Source organism: Hypanus sabinus, unplaced genomic scaffold (assembly GCF_030144855.1).
Source record: "Hypanus sabinus isolate sHypSab1 unplaced genomic scaffold, sHypSab1.hap1 scaffold_259, whole genome shotgun sequence".
NCBI classification, from domain to species: Eukaryota; Metazoa; Chordata; class Chondrichthyes; order Myliobatiformes; family Dasyatidae; genus Hypanus; species Hypanus sabinus.
In genome coordinates, this window is record NW_026780717.1 from 251990 (window position 1) to 270516 (window position 18527).

At 43.3% G+C, this 18527-nt stretch overlaps 1 protein-coding gene and 1 pseudogene across 1 annotated transcript in view; one reads left to right on the forward strand and one right to left on the reverse strand.

Annotated features, from left to right (window-relative positions):
• LOC132388053 (zinc finger protein 721-like) overlaps positions 1-18527 on the reverse strand; it is an 87059-nt gene that overhangs the window by 44064 nt on the left and 24468 nt on the right. The gene's annotated exons all lie outside the window — the stretch shown is intronic.
• Positions 1-18527, forward strand: part of LOC132388051 (zinc finger protein 850-like) — a 45890-nt pseudogene that overhangs the window by 9363 nt on the left and 18000 nt on the right.

Consider the following 18527-nt stretch of genomic DNA (forward strand, 5'->3'; position numbering starts at 1 on the left):
AGTAAATTGGATGAGACACTGTCTTTGGGAGAAGCCAGAGTGTGGTAGCAGATGGTTGCCTCACTGACCGGAGGCCAGGGACTAGTGGTGAGCCATAGGGATCAGTGCTGGATCTGATGTTGTTTGTCATCTATATCAAAAATCTGGATAATGGTGTGTTTAACCGGATCAGCAGATTTGTAGATCGCACCAAGACTGGTGGTGTAGTGGACAGTGAGGAAGACTATCATGGCTTGCAGTGCGATCTGGACCCGCTGGGAAAATGGGTTAAGAAATGGAAAAATGTATTTAATGCAGACAAGTGTGAGGTGTTGCACTTTGGTATTATCTACCAATGGAGGTCTCTCACGGTGACTGGTCAGGCACGGAGGAGTTTTGTAGAAGAAAGGGACCTGGGAATATATGTACTTAATTCACTGAAACTGGTATCATAGTTAGATAGTGATGGGGAAAAAAATCAGCCCATTGGTCTTCATGAACCAAAGTAATGAAAACAATAAACGGATGTTTTCTTGACTTGTCGAAGATACTGGTGAGGCCCATTTTGGAGTATTGTGTGTAGTTTTGTTCACGAACCTACATGAAAGATATAAAAGCGGTTGAAAGAGTTCAGAGAAAATTCACAAGGATGTTGCCAGGTCTAGAAGACTTGGGTTATTAGGAAACATTGAACAGGACAGGACTTTATTACTTGCAATGTAGAAGAATTGAGAGAAGATTTGATGAAGCTGTACCAAAATTATGAGAGTTATACATGGGGTAAATGGAAGCTTTTTCACTTTTCAAAAATGGGTTTTCCCACTGATATTGGGGGGAAATACAACCAGAGGCCATGGATTAAGGGTGAAAGGTGAAACATTAAGGTGAACATGAGGGGATACTTCTTGAAACAGACGATCATCCAGGTGTGGAATGAGCAGACAACCTAACTGGTGCATGCGTGCTCAACTTCAACATATAAGAGGATTGTATAGGTTCCTGGATGGTCGGGGTATGGGAACAGACTGCTTAAATAGAACAACACAAACTAGATGGAACAAAGGGCCTGTTTCTGTGTTGTACCTTTCTTGATTCTGTGACAAGAACATGAAATAATACTATTATTCATATAGTTCATTTTATCAGCTGTGCAGACCAACCATTCATCCGGACAGGAAATCTTCAGAAAGCTTTAAAACTGTTGGAACTTTAAATTGACAGCAGGTAAAAGAAAATCCCAGCTGCATGTCAACAAAGTCTAATTCCGGGAGAGTGTTTCAGTGTTTCAGGAACCCATGCAGCTCAGTGGGAAATGGGGATAATACCCATGGAGAGAGTCAAACTGAGCCACGTCACGAATTGGAGATGGCAGAAATGCCCCATTCTTATAGAGAAAGGAAGGACATCAGACAGTCTGATGGTCATTCCAGATACCAGCACTGTGCCCAGTCAGGAGATGATTTCTCTGTCCAACTTGGGTTGAACCTCAATGTAACAGTGTGATGTCAGATCACACCTTGGCAACTGAAGTGATCTCATATGAAATGTTTTCCTACGCCCATTGATTGATTTTGTAAATCTTTTTACAGGTTAAAAACGAAAAGGAATTTGTCTCCAGGAATCTCAAACACGATACGCCAGTTTTGCTGTCTCTATCCAGATATTTATACAGTGGAGTCGACCGTCCTTCCTGCTCAGACTGAGGGGAGGGATCAACTAGGTCATCTGACCAACTGGCACGCCCGTCATTTTCGACAGGAGAAAGACCGTTCACCTGCTCACTCAATGGGAATGGATTCACTCGGTCACCTCAATTGAAGCTACATCAGCAATTTCACACTGGGAAAGGACATTCAACTGCTCTGTGTGTGAGAAGGGATTCAGTCGGTCATTCCACCTGTGGACACACCAGTCAGTTTCCATTGGGCAGAGGATGGTCATCTGCTGAATTTTTGGGGAAGGATTTACTCGGTCATCTCACCTAATGGCGCTCCAGCGAGTTCACACTGGGGAGAAGCCGTTCATCTGCTCAGTCTGTGGGAAGGGATTCACTCAGTCATCCAAACTAGAAAGTCATCAGCGAGTTCACACTGGGGAGAAGCCGTTCACCTGCTCGGACTGTGGGAAGGGATTCACTCGGTCATTCTACCTACTTGAACACCTGCGAGTTCACACTGGGGAGAGGCCATTCACCTGCTCGACTTGTGGGAAGAGATTCACTCAGTCATCCAACCTACAGAGACATCAGCGAGTTCACTCCGGAGAGAGGCCGTTCATCTGCTCAGACTGTGGGAAGAGATTCACTCTTTCATACAAACTGCAGAGTCATCAACGAGTTCACACTGGGGAGAAGCCGTTCACCTGCTCAGTCTGTGGGAAGAGATTCACTCAGTCATCCAACCTACGGCGTCATCAGCGAGTTCACACTGGGGAAAAGCCGTTCACCTGCTCAGAATGTGGGAAGGGATTCACTCACACATCCCATTTACAGAGACACCAGCGAGTTCACACTGGGGAGAGGTCATTCACCTGCTCAGAATGTGGAAAGGGATTCACTCACACATCCCATCTACAGAGACACCAGCGAGTTCACACTGGGGAGAAGCCGTTCACCTGCTCCGTCTGTGGGAAGGGATTCAATCGGTCATCCACCCTAAAGATTCATCAGCGTGTTCACACTGGAGAGAGGCCGTTCACCTGCTCAGAATGTGGGAAGAGATTCACTCTGTCATGTAACCTGCAGACACATCAGCGAGTTCACACAGGCGAGAAGCCATTCACCTGCTCCGTCTGTGGGAAGAGATTCAGTAAGTCATCCAACTTACTGGTACATCATCGAGCTCACACTGGAGAGAAGCCGTTCACCTGCTCATTCTGTGGGAAGAGATTCACTGAGTCATCCCGCCTACAGAATCATCAGCGAGTTCACACTGGGGAGAAGCCATTCACCTGCTCAGTCTGTGGGAAGAGATTCACTGAGTCATCCCGCCTACAGAGTCATCAGCGAGTTCACACTGGGGAGAAGCCATTCACCTGCTCAGAATGTGGGAAGAGATTCACTCAGTCATCCCACCTACAGAGACATCAGCGAATTCACACTAGGGATAAGCCCTTCTCCTGCTCCGTCTGTGGTAAGAGATTCTCTAAGTCATTCAACTTACTGGTACATCAGCGAGTTCACACTGGGGAGAAGCCGTTCACCTGCTCAGAATGTGGGAAGAGATTCACTGAGTCATCTCACCTACAGAGTCATCAGCGAGTTCACACTGGGGAGAAGCCGTTCACCTGCTCAGAATGTTGGAAGGAATTCACTCAGTCATCCCACCTGCAGAGACATCAGCGAGTTCACACTGGGGAGAAGCCATTCACTTGCTCGGACTGTGGGAAGGGATTCACTCAGTCATCCAGCCTACAGAGACATCAGCGAGTTCACACTGGGTTGAGGCCATTCACCTGCTCAGAATGTGGGAAGAGATTCAGGGAGTCATCCCACCTACAGAATCATCAACGTGTTCACACTGGGGAGAAGCCGTTCACCTGCTCAGAATGTGGGAAGAGATTCACTCAGACGTCCCACTTACAGAGACATCAGCGAGTTCACACTGGGGAGAGGCCATTCACCTGCTCGGAATGTGGGAAGGGATTCATTCAGTCATCCAGCCTTCATAGTCATCAGCGAGTTCACACAGGGGAGAGGCCGTTCAGCTGCTAAGAATGTGCGAACGGATACATTCAGTCATCCCAACTACTGGCACATCAGTCAGTTCACAATGGGGAGTGGATGTTGTTAAGTATCCCTAGGTATCGTTTGCTGTGGACTGTTATTTTATATGAGAGAGAGAGAGAAGAGAGGAGAGAGAGAGAGAGAGAGAGAGAGAGAGAGAGAGAGAGAGAGAGAGAGAGAGAGAGAGAGAGAGAGAGAGAGAGAGAGAGAGAGAGACTGAGACTGACTCGCAGCTTGTTTAATATTAACCGAGGACACAGACACTCAGAGCCAGACAGAAACGAAGGAGGAGAAATGGAACAGTCAACACAAAGGAACTAGTGGCCAAGGGTCACTATTTGTGACTTTCCTATGCCCACAAGGGTGGGTTAATTATTGATTCAACATAATGTACATCGAATGTGGGGTTGTCACCTCGTTTGATCCATAGGAGTGGATCTGATTGGGATATCCTGTGAAGACCACTGATGTGTTAACCCTTGCCTGGGTGTGTTGTGGTAATTCACTTGAAGACAGTACCCCTTTTGATAAGTCATTTTCGAAGATAATTTGTATGTGGATTTGGAACGACGGATAAAATCTACAGCAACTGTTCTCTCGCTTTACCACCGTGGAACCTGTGGAACATAATTGCCTTCTCTCGACATTTAGCCTGGATTACAAACATCTCTCTCACATCACCTATTCCGTGAATGAACTGAACTTTCATACTTTACCATCTCAGGACTCCCAGTCTCGATTCCCCTAATCTCAATAGTTTGGGAGTTACATTTACACACATATATACACATTACTCTGTGAACTTTTGTTTATCTTGCTCAAGTTTCTATATAATAAGTACATACTAATAAAGAGAGTGGTTTTTACATAAAAAACAGACTCCAGTGTGAACTCTATTGCTGCTGGTTTGTTTCTAAAGTTTTATGGTTCCTAATAAAATTGGGGCCTGCGTCCGAAATATGAACAAATTTGGGGCGTTTTGATTGATTTATTATCGATTTACTTGGGGAAATCCCTTTTGATTTATTTGCGTGTGGAAAATCAGCAGCGGATGCTGATAGGCTTGTGGAAGCGCCAACCTCTGAGGCATTGGAGGACGCCAGAACGATTGAGTTGTTGAGTCTTGCTAGAAGCTTAAAACTTTCTAAGGAGAAATTGACAATGAGGAGGGCACAGATGCAGAGGATAATAGCTGAACATTATGTATCTGAGGGTGTGTTTAAAGTGGAGGAGTTGGAGGTATTTCCTGAAAGTAAACATCGTGAGCTCCAGTACAAGTGAGAAAAATTAAAGATGGAGGCTGCGGAAAGGCAGAGGCAATTTAAGGCTGGAGAGGCAGAAAAACAGAGGGAGGAAGCAGAAAGACAGAGGCTGTTCGAGCTGGAAAAGATAGAGAGATTGCAGCAAAGGGGTCTAGCGTTAGACTCTAGTGATAAGTTTGAGGCCAGTTGGGAAGTTAAATTGGTACCTCCATTTGACAAGGCAAATGTTGATAAATACTTGCAGCATTTTGAGAAGGTTGCTCAGAATTTAAAGTGGTCAAAAGAGGGTTGGCCTATTCTCTTCCAACGTGTAATTAAGGGGAAGGCTCAGCAAACCTATTCTGCTTTGATAGTTGATGAAGCAGCTGATTATGACATAGTGAAACAGGCTGTGCTCAAAGCTTACGAGTTGGTCCCAGAATAATACAGGCAGAAGTTCAGAAATTTGAGGAAATCTGGGAACCGGACGTATATGGAATTTGCTTATGAGAAGTTTGTGTGTATTACCCGCTGGTGCACATGTAAAAATATAAATGATGATTTTAACAGCTTGAAAGAGTTGGTTTTAATTGATTAATTCTAAGGCTGCGTCCCTGATGACATACAGCGTATTCAGATGAAAAGGATGCTGCCACTTTGCAGGAGTTTGCCGGATTAGTAGATGTTTGCTTTAACCCACAAGGTCAAATTCACCCAGAGTACGAGCTTCCAAAAGAGTAGCAGGGATAACCAGGGCAAACCAGAAATTAAAGCTGGAACTAGTGAAAAGAGTAATGATGAAGGGAAACAGTTGAAGGAGACATATTCTGGTCTTCCTTGTTACTATTGTAAGAAAGCTGGTCATTTGATGGCTAATTGTTCCTTCCTGGGGAAGAAAAGGGAAAAGGAGGCAGTCCCAAATGCCTGTGTTCAGTATGTTGAAGCACCTTTAAACCCACAGGGTTCTGAACATTCTGTTGAAGCTCAGATAGGAAAAGTAAAAGGAGTCAGTCCCGAATGCCTGTGATCAGTATGTTGAAGCACCTATAAACCCACAGGGTTCTGAACATTCTGTTGAGGCTCAGTTACGGACTGAGAGGTCTGACCGAGTTAAGAAGGTGTTCGATCATTTTATGTCTGATGGGTTTGTATTAGTAAAGGAAGGGTCAACCCTGCTACCAGTGAAAATTCTTCGAGTTACTGGGGCTTCTAAGTCACTTATATTAGACAGCGTTCTAAAGTTTGGTGATGAGTCTGACACTAGTGAGGTAAATCTTATTAAAGGCATTGGGAACGGTGTGGTTTCTGTGCCGTTGTACAAGGTAACTTTACAGTCAGGGTTGGTTTCGGGACCTGTTGAGATCGGATTGTGCTCCAGTTTACCGATGGAAGATGTTACTTTGCTGTTAGGGAATGACCTGGCAGATGGTAATGTTGTTCCTGCAGTGCTGTTGACAACTAAGCCGACCACTGACGACCCACAGATGGATTTTAACATTTATCCTTCCTGCGCAGGAACTCGCAGTATGGCTAAAAAGTCTGCTGACGCAGATGGTTCTGTGCAGCATGATTCTGATGCCCATGATAGCCAAAATCGGGATTCAGGTTATGATGACTTGTCAGGGACTTTTCTGTTTTCATTGTTTCAACAGGATTCAGGTAGTAAGTCTAATGAGGAAGATTTATGCCAGCCTAGGAAGGAGTTTATAGCAGAACAGAACTGAGAACCTTAGACTGAAGCTTTAAAAGAAACAACTCTGTCAGATGATGAGATTAAGAAAGTGCCAGGAGGGTATTATCTCAAGGACGGAGTGTTAATGAGGATGTGAGGGCCTCCTGCTATTCCAGCGAGTGAGGAATAGACAATTGTTCACTAAGTTGTTGTTCCTAAAGTTTATAGGACTGAAGTTTTATTGTGGCCCACAGTATGCCCTTAGATCAACATTTTGGAGTGAATAAAACTGCAAACAGGATTATGAAATAATTCTACTGGCCTAATTTGAGGAAAGATGTTGTGACCTTTTGCAGAACCTGTCACATTTGTCAAGCTGTGGGTAAACTGTGGCCCCACTGTGGTTTATACCTGCATTCAGGCGAAATTCAATAGACCGTATGAAATAGTCTCTCAAATTAATGATGTGAATTATGTTATTAAAACACCCGACCGACGTAAACTAACACAGGTAGTACACATAGATATGATAAAGCCTTATTTTGACAAGCAGGCACCATCTGTGAGTGTTGTTGTCAAAACATATGGATCTGGTAACCCTGAGAATGAAACAATCGACTCGTCTGGGAATTTTCACAAGACAAACGTGGTCCCAGTTAGGCTAATGAACTCAGTTGTTCCAGAAAACATTCATAACAAGTTGGCTCAGCTGCAGCAAAGCAACAACAACAGCTGAAGGAATTAATTCTGAAGATTGATTTCCCGATGTTCCCAAGCAAACCACGGTTGCAGTACAGGATGTAGATATTGGTCAAGCCAAACCGATTAAACACCCATATTGCATGAACGTAGAAAAGTGTAAATTGGCTGAGCAAGGAATTGAATATATGCTGAAAAATAGTATTATTAGTCCTTCAGCATCAGATTGGAGATCACCCTGCGTTATTGTGCCCAAACCTGACGGTAGAGTTAGATTTTGCACTGATTATAGGAAGGTAAATTCAGTAACAAAAACAGATGCCTATCCTATCCCAAGGGTAGATGATTGCATCGATAAGGTTGGAATAGATAATTTCTTACAAAGATTGATCTGTTGAAAGTATATTGGTGTGTTCCATTGATGGACAGAGGTAGAGAAATTTCTGCATTTGCGACACCATCTGGGTTGTATGAATACAATGTTTTGCCTTTTGGAAGGAAAAATGCTCCAGGAACATTCCAGGGAATGATTGATTTTGTAATTCGAGGATTAGAACACACAGATGCCTATATTGATGACTTAGTCACAGGGAGTGACACCTGGGAAGAGCATATCTCTGCAGTAGAAAAACTGTTTGACAGGTTTTCACAGGCCAGCCTTACAGTTAACTTAGCTATGAGTGAATTTGGCCATGCCACTGTGACCTGTCTTGGCTATGTTGTAGGACAAAGCAAGTTGGCTCCTGTTCGGGCAAAAGACCAGGCAATTTCTCAAGTTCCTATTCTGACTGCTAAGAAGGCTCTTAGAAGTTTTCTGGGAAAGGATGCATATTATCGTAACTTCTGTAAGAACTTTGCTGCTATCGCTCTTCCTCTGACTAATCTCCTGAAGAAGGAGATTAGTTTGTTTGGACCGAGCCATGACAGGAGGAATTTGATTGAAAGTTATTATTTGAGATTAGGCCAATCAATGTACTGCTGTCAGCAGATTGGAGCTGAGTGTGGCAACACAAGTCATGGGTGCACAGAAAGTAAAGAGGGGGCCAATGAGACATTCCTGTGGGTTATGTGTCCTGAGGGTCCGAGAGACAGAGGTGAGGGAGCCCACTCTTACTACCTGCCGGCGATCTGACAGAATCCAGCTACACAAGGCAGGGTGAAGGCCGAGGTCTCTGAGCTTCTTGTCGATACTTCACGCCTTCGTATGGCTACTGCTCTGCCCATGACTGCAAGGAACTGCAGAGAACTTTGGAGAGCAGAGAACATCAGAGAAAAAAGCCTCCACTCCATGGACTCTTCCTACACTTCCCCTGCCTCGGAAAAGCAGGCCATGTACTCAAGGACCCTCACAACCTGGGCATCCTTGCTGCAAACCCGCTCCCCCATCGGGGAAGAGATACAAAAGCCTTAAAGCGCGAACTACCCGGCTCAAGGACGGCTTCCTGTCTGTGGTCATAATCCAAATGAATGATAAAATGGACTCGGCCTCACAATGTAACTCGACGTGACCCTGCACCATATGTCTATATGCACTGCGCTTTCTCTGCAGTCATAATGCTTTGTTACAGTTATTGTTCTGTCATATTCATTTTTTCATTCTTAGAATCTTTTTATTGGTACAATATTATACAGCTATAAAATGATACCAAACTTCAATAGATTAATATTTATACAATTAAGAAAGCTGGAAAAAACTGATCGTAAAATATAAAAATGGAAATTCTATATATATATATATATATATATATATATAGGAGGGGGAAAAAACCATCTAATTCCGAAAACAAAACATTAACTACAAAAAAAGGGAAAAAATCCATTAGGAATCTGTTATGTACCCTGTAACTGGGTGTCTAACCAGCAGAGAAAGAAGAATTCGTTGGAGTCTGGTGGTACCAAACTAAAGGTGTTTATTAATAAAAAAATAAGCAAAACCATATCAATAATGCAAATATATATATATAAAACAAGTTAGTAGTAATAAACCTAAAAGTGTAGGAATAATAATAGTCAATAATAAAGAAGCTCTATCGATGTCTAAGGGTAAGTAAATTGTCATAGAAAAGTACCAAGTTCAGTTCAGTTCATAAGTGCTGATGTAGTTATGGTGGTTGTATTGTAATCTTTGGAGAGAGAGAGAGAGAGAGAGAGAGAGAGAGAGAGAGAGAGAGAGAGAGAGAGAGAGAGAGAGAGAGAGAGAGAGAGATGTAACAGCTACAGTCATGCAAACCTTCCTTTGCTTTCTTAATTCGTCGTATCTTTGTGGTCATTCAGTTATGACCTCTCCGTCCTTCAGCTAGACCGTTCTTCTGTGGGTGACTCGTCACTCTGGCATGAGTGAACACAGACACAAGTCCCCACCGGCTCTGATTTTACACTGTGAGCTTTTCTGACGAATCTCCTGGTTCGGTCTCAGAAGCCCCCACCTTTCATGTGGGATCCAATACTCAGTCAGTGTCCAACTGGTGTGTCTGAAGGGTGTCTCTTAAGACCTGTCTTTTTATGCCTACTCACGGGGACTCAACTATCCATCAATTCTGAATGACCGTGTCCATCAAATAAGGCCACTCCTTCAGTCCACTGAGGAACGTTTATGAGCAAACTATTGTCCTTGCAGCGAAACAGTAAATAATTCAAAAAGGAGTCACAACACGGTTAATCAGCAATTTCCCCCTCTCCCTTATATGTCGCCGATGTTCTTACATGTTTTTCCGTCTCTCTTTCTCATGGTCAGCATAGCAACAGTAATAGTTTATGGTTCTCAGGAGGGGGTTGTTAACTCTGTACCCCATTGTCCATCAGGTCTGTTCATCACTCATAGCAAATCAAACCCCTGAGCAAGACGTTTGACCATCATCTAAATTCCGAATTAACCCAGAATGGTTTTTGGTTCTTATCAAGCCAATATAAACAAAGACATAATTGTCTAATATTCACAGCCCAATAATACAGTCTGAAATTAGGAAGTGCAAGTCCAGCATCTTTTTTAGATTTTTGTAAATGATACTTATTAATTCTTGGTCTCTCATTGTTCCAAATAAAGGAAGAAATAAGAGAGTCAATTTGGTCGACTTTTTTTTAGTTAAAAAGATAGGTATATTTTGGAAAATATATAAAAATCAAAAGTTGTTTCATGGAGTCTATTAAAGGAACGACATTCGCTTCATAGAGATCTTTATATTTCTTAGTAATTATAATACCTAAATTTCTAAATGTATTAACAATTCTAAAAGGAATATCATCATATGTACTAACAGGGACATTTAATGGAAACAATTCGCTTTTATTCAAGTTAAGTTTATATTCTGAAACTTTACTGAAATCTTTTAAGTGTTTCCAAAAGATTAGGAATTGATTCCACAGGATTTGAAATAAAAACCAAAAGATCATCTGCATAAAGAGAAATCTTATGTATGGTTCCATTCATAGAGACACCATTAATACTTTTAGCTTCACATAGTGTTATAGCTAAAGGCTCCAATACAAAATTAAGTAATAAAGGGCTTAATGGACATCCCTGTCCAGTGCCGCGAGAAAGTGAGAAAAAAGAAGAGCTGCAGTTCTTAGGAATGACAAGCTCAAGGACGGCTTCCTGTCTGTGGTTACAAGCCAAATGAATGATAAAATGGACTCGACCTCACAATGTAACTCGACGTGACCCTGCACCATATGTCTATCTGCACTGCACTTTCTCTGCAGCCAGAATGATTTGCTACAGTTCATTGGTTTGTCGTATATCAGTTTAATGTACTTTTGTAATGTATCGATCTGTGTGGATGATGCGTCAGGCAAGATTTTCACTGGAAGTTCAGTACCTGATGAGAATAAACCAATTCCCCATTTTAATTGTGTGGAGATATTAGACAGACTGAGCTTCTGCTTTGGAAACTCAGAAGGAAACTGAACTGTTGTCACTTCTGTGGAATGCAAATGAATAGAAAAGGCTTCAATCTCTCATTACGATCTGCGGTAACTGGGATCAGGTGACCGGTGTTGCGTCTCCCATATTAATATCAGAATCAGGTTTAATAACACCGGCATGTGTCATGAAATGTGTTGTTCCTGCGGCGGCAGTAGAACCTAATTCATAACGATGGATTTTAACAATTCTGATTTAATATAAGAATATAAATATTACAGTTAAATTATATAAATAGTACAAAATGAAAAAAAATGTAATAAACTATTTTAATTGTGCCGACTGTTTGACTGACCGGGTTGTTGCTTTGGAAGTAGTGGAGCGAAGCTCAACTGAACTGTACACATTTATGAGAAGCTCAAAGAAATAGAAAAGGCCAAATCCTCACATAAATGGGTCAGACACCCAGAAACATCGGCCGCACTTCAGCAGATAAAAACAGTGGAATGAAATATGCTGAGAATATTGCAGAAAAAAACATATTCTCCACCACAATGAGAGGACGTGACAGAACCGGATCTCACTGCCTTGTCTGAACGGGGAAAGATGAAGCTACACGGACACGGAGAGCAGTGATCCGCAGATGCTGCAGATCTGCGGAAAAACGTCAGCAGGAACCGGAATCACGTGACCGGTTTGGTCTCCCACCGCTGGCAGTGACTCCTGTTACCCACTACTCTGTGGAAAGAAGCAAACTTGCCGCTCACAACTGCTTCCAATTTAAATGTGTTAGACATTTCAACTCCCAGGAAAAAAATATCGTCTGTCCACTCTATCTATTCCTCTCGTAATCTTATAAACGCCCATCCAGTCTCACCCCAGCCTGCGCCGCTCTGGAGAAAACAACACAAGTTTGTCCAGCCTCTCGTTATAGCTCATGCCCTCTAATCCAGGCAGTGTCCTGGTAAACCTCTTCTGCGCCCTCTCCAAAGCCCCGACATCCTTCCGAGAATGGGGGCGACCAGAACTGTATGAAACACTCCAGACCTGGTCTAACTAGTTTTATAAAACTGTGTTACGAACTGAAACGTTTTAGAAACGAACCGGCAGCAATAGAGTTCACACTGGAGTCTGGTTTTGATGGTTAAAACACTCTGTTTATTATTATCTACTTATAATATTGTAATTTCACGAAATAAAGGAAAGTTAACAGTGTTATGTGTATATATGCGTAATTATAACTCCCAGACTATGGAGACCGAGGGAACAAAGCTTAGAGTCTTGAGATGGTAAAGCAGGAAAATTCAATAATCCACGGAAAAAATGATGGGAGAGAGATATTTGTAAACCAGGGTGAAATGTAGAGAAAATGCCGTTACTTCAAAATAACTCCGTCGAAGTTCTTATCCGCTGAATCCGTCCACATACGAGTTATCAGCGAAAGTGACCTGTCACAGGAATACCGTGTTCCAGGGGTTACCACACAACATACCCAGGCAAGGGTTAATACAAGATATTCCAAACTCCGCTCCTATGGATTACACGAAGTGACAGCCACACACATTCGTTGTGTTTCCGTGTACCGATGATCAACCCACTCTTGTGGACATAGAAGAGTTCCAAGCCTCAGCTGCGACTAACTGAAGCGATCAGCTTTTCCAGTCTCTCTCTCTCTTTAGACTGGCCGACTGCCTGTCTGCAGATCGCTCTCTCTCTCTTATGGTTCAGTCCACAGTCAGCGCTGTCAGCCTGTGACTGACGTCATAGTCCCGCCTCCTCACGCCGGCGCTCTTAAAGAAACAGTCACAGTACGACCGCAGGCTCGTAACAGCCGCAACACAACTTCCCGACTTTTGAACTCAGTGCTTCAACTAATAAAGACAACCACGCCATTTGCTTTCTTAACCACCTGATCAATTTGTGCAGTCTCTTTCAGGGAGCGATGAACTTGGAGTCTCAAAACCCTCTGATCATCAACACTGTTCAGAATTTTGCATTTAACAGTGTATTGTCTCATACATTCGATCTACCGAGCTGCCAAGATGATCATCACTAATTAAATCTCATTGAGATTTCTCAGGTCCTGTTGAATTTATTGCCAAGTGCACAAGTACGGGAAGGTACAGGTACAGCATCACAGTACTTGTGACAGCATCACAGGCAAGTAAGTACATTCAGATAACACACGGAACACAAATTATACGATTCTCTGTCCGTAACAATCTATAAAAATATGTTTTATGTCATTAACAATATTTAAAATACACTGTCATGATCAATATTAAAATGTGCATTTTGTGTCAATAACAGACTTATAAATGTTGAATTTGCTCCCTGTCTCCATTCCTCCTATAATCCACAACCAGCTCCTTTGTTTGTCACAATGAGGTTGTTTTCTTGACACCACTGTGTCTGGGTGAAGACTTCTTCTCTGTAGGCTGTTTTGTTATTGTTTGGGATTCGGCCGATCGAAGTAGTGTAGTCAACATTGATTAATTCGCAGATTGGAACCCGCCACTGCAGCCCCACAGTGCATTATGAACAGATTGCAAAGCTACGAAATTGCATGTGAATGGCCTCCCCTCCCCCAACTCCACTCTTTCTGCCTCACCAGCAGACTGGGACATCTCACATCTCGCTGCCTCCGCCAGGACATTAAACTGTGAACAACTGTGGTCAGGGACTGATCTCTGGGGTACTCCAAACGCTACCTCCTTCCAGTCTGAAAACGACCCACTCATCCAGACACACACTACCGGCAGTTTACTGATCTACAACGAAAAAGCCTAATCACCTACTCCTGAGGGTCAATACCATTGCTGACTCTGAGTTTACCACCGTCGAATGCCGGGAGGGACATAATAATCAGAAAGTCTCTAGTCACAGCCGTGTAAATAAAATGTGATCTCAGTGGGTGTGTGGCGCATGCTCAGAATGCGAAGGAGACAGACAGACTGAGCCAAGTCACAGACTGATGTAGGGGAGGAATGATCCATTTTGATACAGAGAGGGAAGCAGAGAGTTTGATATTGTGCCTGATGCCGGAACTGTGGCCAGTTAGAAGATGAAATCTTGTTCCTCTAAATTGTTTTGAGCTGTGACAGTGTTTCTATCAGTAGGCACCATGGAGACTGAAATAATTTCAGTTGAAATGCTGTCCTTCACCAACTGACGTGCTTTATAAACCTTTAACAGTGTACAAAATTCAAAGGATTTGTGTATGGGAATCACAAACACAACAGCACGTTAGATCTGCTGTATCTCTCAGTTCACCAGAGCTTGGACACAAAGTAGACTGCAGGTGCTGTGGGGAAAGCAACACGTACAAGACGCTGGAGGAACTCAGCAGGCTGGGCCGCATCCGTGTAAATAGAGGCCACATTTCTGTCCGGAGTGAGAAAAGAGTTTCACTCAATCATCCCAGCTGCTGCAATACCAGCAACTTCACATCAGGGAGGAAGTTCAAATCAGCTCCGTGTTAAAAGTTTAACCATCGCGGTGACTGAAGGCAGCTGCAGGTTCATGAGGGACTGTTACTGTCAGATTCTGCAGTTCTTGCGGCTGCTCATCGCACCCAGGACTGAACCCTGGTCACTGAGCATTGGAGGAGTCTGTTCTGCTGATGTTAGCCTTAAACTGGACTGGTGTTTAATATTGTGGATCTGTGAAAGATAAATCAGTTCTGTATCAAATCCCGTGTCGCAGGTACTTATTGTCACTGCCAAACTCACAATGTACACTAGAGAGGCCACTCGGTCCATCTGCTCCCTGCCCAGTTTTCTGTTCCATATCATTATTTTAAAATTTATCTCTCACTCTCCCTGTTGCAACTTGTCACCGCTCCGTGGGAGAAGAGATTTCCCTTGAGTTTCTTAGAATCAGCGAAATCTGCAGCAAATTACAGGCCCTTCGGCCCACAATGCTGTTCCGACCATGAAACCTACTCTAGAAAACGCCTGGAATTACCCTACCACAGAACCCTCTATTTTCCTAAGCTCCATGTACCTCTAAGAGTCTCTTAAAAGACTCTATTGTACCCGTCTCTACCGCCGTCGCTGGTAGTGCAGTCCACACACCCACCGTTATCTGTATAAAAAATATATCACTGACATCTCCCTTGAGCTACTTCCAAGCACCTTAACTATGCCATCCCCCCTTTTCATGCTTATCCCCTCCCCCTTTATCTTTCCTCTGATTGGTTTTCCACTGGCACCTGTAGCCCTTCCCCCTCCCCATCTCTATTACTGGGCTTCGGCCCTCTCTTCCCCCCCCCTCCATTCCTGATGAAGGGTCTCGGCCCGAAACGTTGGCTACACCTTTCTCACGGATGCTGCCTGACCTGATGAGTTCTTCCAGCGTTGTGTACGTAACTATGCCTTCCACGTGTTAGCCATCTCAGCCCTGGGGGAAAAAAGCCTCTGACTTTTCACACAATCAATGCCTCTCATCACCTTATACACCTGCATGAATTTCCTGCATGATTTTCCCCAGGCTAAATATCTCGATGAGATCGCTGAGTATTTGACCTTCCCCAGGGCTCTGGACTAAGGTGGTTAAACTCCCTTTTCCCTGCTCTTTTCAAATTTTGTGTCATTTTCACCAATTTCAGAGGACTGTGCTTCAGACAGCTGGGTTGTTACAATGCACTTCTTAAGCCTGACAGCAGACTAGGGAGTGAACCTTCGATGGAGCAGAGTCAGAAACCAAAGAGTTGCCAGCTCCAATCATGGCTCAGGGGCTCTGGAAAGAGATGGGGTCTGGAGGTTACGAGCAGGAGGAGGAAGAGGAGCCAGACCAGCAGGATGTGGCTGTGAATGAAAGATGAGAAACATTTGGAAACTGGTTAATTGAAAAACAAAATGGTTAATTTCTACAAAACTTTGCAGGTTATCAACAGATCAGGCAGCAAATGTGGAGAGGAATAAATGGGCCGCATTTATTCCGAGCCCCTTTAGCCCCTACTCCTCTGCTTAGTTGCTGCCTGAACTGCAGAGCTCCTTCAGCATTTTGTGTGCGTCTTTGTATTTCCAGCAAATGCAGAATCTCTTTTGTTTCAGATCTGCATTTGTAAGAGGATTGGACTTTGGTATGAGATACACGAAATGCCTGTTGATATTGAGTGTATCGTTTATGGGAGCGGTTTTTTGCGTTAAGAAAGTCGCAGAGTTTTCTACACACAAAAAATACCTGAGATATGGACATGGAACAGGTGCTGGCTGAAATTTTTAATGCACCATGATTACCCATGAAGCCGCGCATTTAAAATTTCGCTGTCGTTTGAAGCACCGATCAAATGCGCAGGCGCAGGGTTGCTGCCGTCTCCGATAACTACGCATGCGCGCCGTATACAAAATGTCGGGAGGAGCGGAAAGGTAAGGACTTTTTCGACTTTAATTGAGTGACAATTGCTGTGAGAACTGGAGACTGTGGCCCGCAAACTCGGCACAGGCAGGTCTTTTTCCTCTCTCTCAGCCCCACGATCCGTACACGGACCCCGGGGAGCTTCCGGCTAATCAGGGAATGGGAGCAGATAGATCTCACAGACAGAGCTGAGCTCCAGCTATCTGAATGCAAGGATTAGGTACTCGGAAAAAGAGAACAAAATCTTTCTATCAGCTGCTGAGAAAATCACCTTTGCTCTATCTCCAACCGCAGCAAGAGAAAATCTGCAGCTGCTGTAAATCCAAGCAACACACACAGAATGCCGGAGGAACTCAGCATTAGTACTCTTTCCCATAGATGCTGCCCGGCCTGCTGAGTTCCTCCAGCATTTTGTGTGTGTTGCTTGTTCTGCCTGCTCTTGTTGTGGAGTTTCCTACCCGTGAGGATATGTTTTTACCCATTCTCTCTGGGTACATAATGATATCAAACAACTGTGCCCTGGGAAACAAGCAGCTTTCACATCACAAATGTGCCAGACTCCAATGAGACAGACTACTGTCCTTCCCTTCATATTCATTGGCATTGTCATCACCGAGTTCATCACCGTCCGTCTCTTGAGGGAGGGTTCAGGAGAAATATTTATGTAAAATACAGAAACTGGTTGTACCTGTGTGTATTGTGGTGATGCAAAAGTTGCTGGATAATTTGTAAGTGGTTGGAAGTGGAGTGATATTTGGAAGTCCGACTTTTTAAAGCATCATTTAGGAAGAAAATTGCATACAGTGACATGCAAAAGTCTGGGCCCCCCTGGTCAAAATTTCTATTCCTGTAAATAGCTAAGCGAGTAAAACAATGACCTGATTTCCAAAAGGCATAAAGTTAAAGATGACACATTCTTTAATATTTTAAGCAAGATTACACTCTTAAATCCATCATTTACAGTTTCAAAATAAAACTTTTTTCTCCAAACATACCTTTGCGCATTGTGGCCAAAAAGTTCTTTTTTAACTTCATCGGGACTTGTTTGCAAAATGCAAAAGGCTTGTTTAGATGTTCCTTTGCAAATTACTGACGCTGTATTTTGTGGTGAAGATGCAGGAAAGGTTTTCTTCTGATGACTCTTCCATGAATGTCATATTTGTGCAGGTGTCATTGTGTAGTAGAACAGTGCACCACCACTCCAGAGTCTGCTAAATATTCCTGAAGGTCTTTTACAGACAAATGGGGGTTTTGATTTCCCTTTCTAGCAGTCCTACGAGCAGTTCTCTCAGAAGGATTTCTTGGTCTTTTGGACCTCCACTGTTACTGTTAACTGCCATTTCTTAAGTACATTACGAATTGAGGAAATGGCTTCCTGAAAAAACTTTGCTATCTTCTTATAGTCTTCTCCTTCTTTGTGGGCATCATGTATTTTAATTTTCAGAGTGCTAGGCAGGGGTTTAGAGGAGCCCATGGCTACGATTGTTGGGACAAGGTTTGTGGAGTCAGGGTACTTCTTAAGCATTGAAAGTTGCAACACCTGGCTTTTCCTAACGAAGTTTGTGAACAAGCCATAGCCCTGACAAGCTGATTAAGGTCTGAGACATTGCTAAAGGTTATTTGACAAATCTCAAATCTCTTGGGGTTCCCAAACTTTTGCATGGTGTTCCTTTCATATTTTTTTCCACTCTGAAATTTTAAAAACAAAAATAATTCACCAATCTTGCATAAAATTTTGAAAATAATGTTTCATCTTTAACTTTATGACTTTTGGAGATCAGTTCATCTTCCACTCAGTTAACTATTCAGAATAACAGAAATTTTGACTGGGGTGCCCAAACTATTGCCTGCCAATGTATATATGGTGTGCAAAAGCACTGGCGAGAAAATCCTTCAGTACTGCTACAGGCCTGTTACATTGGTTGTGTGAGAGTGCGGATGAAGTCAGTGAAACCCAGAGGAGATCAAAGTGCTTGTTGACAGTGACTTGAT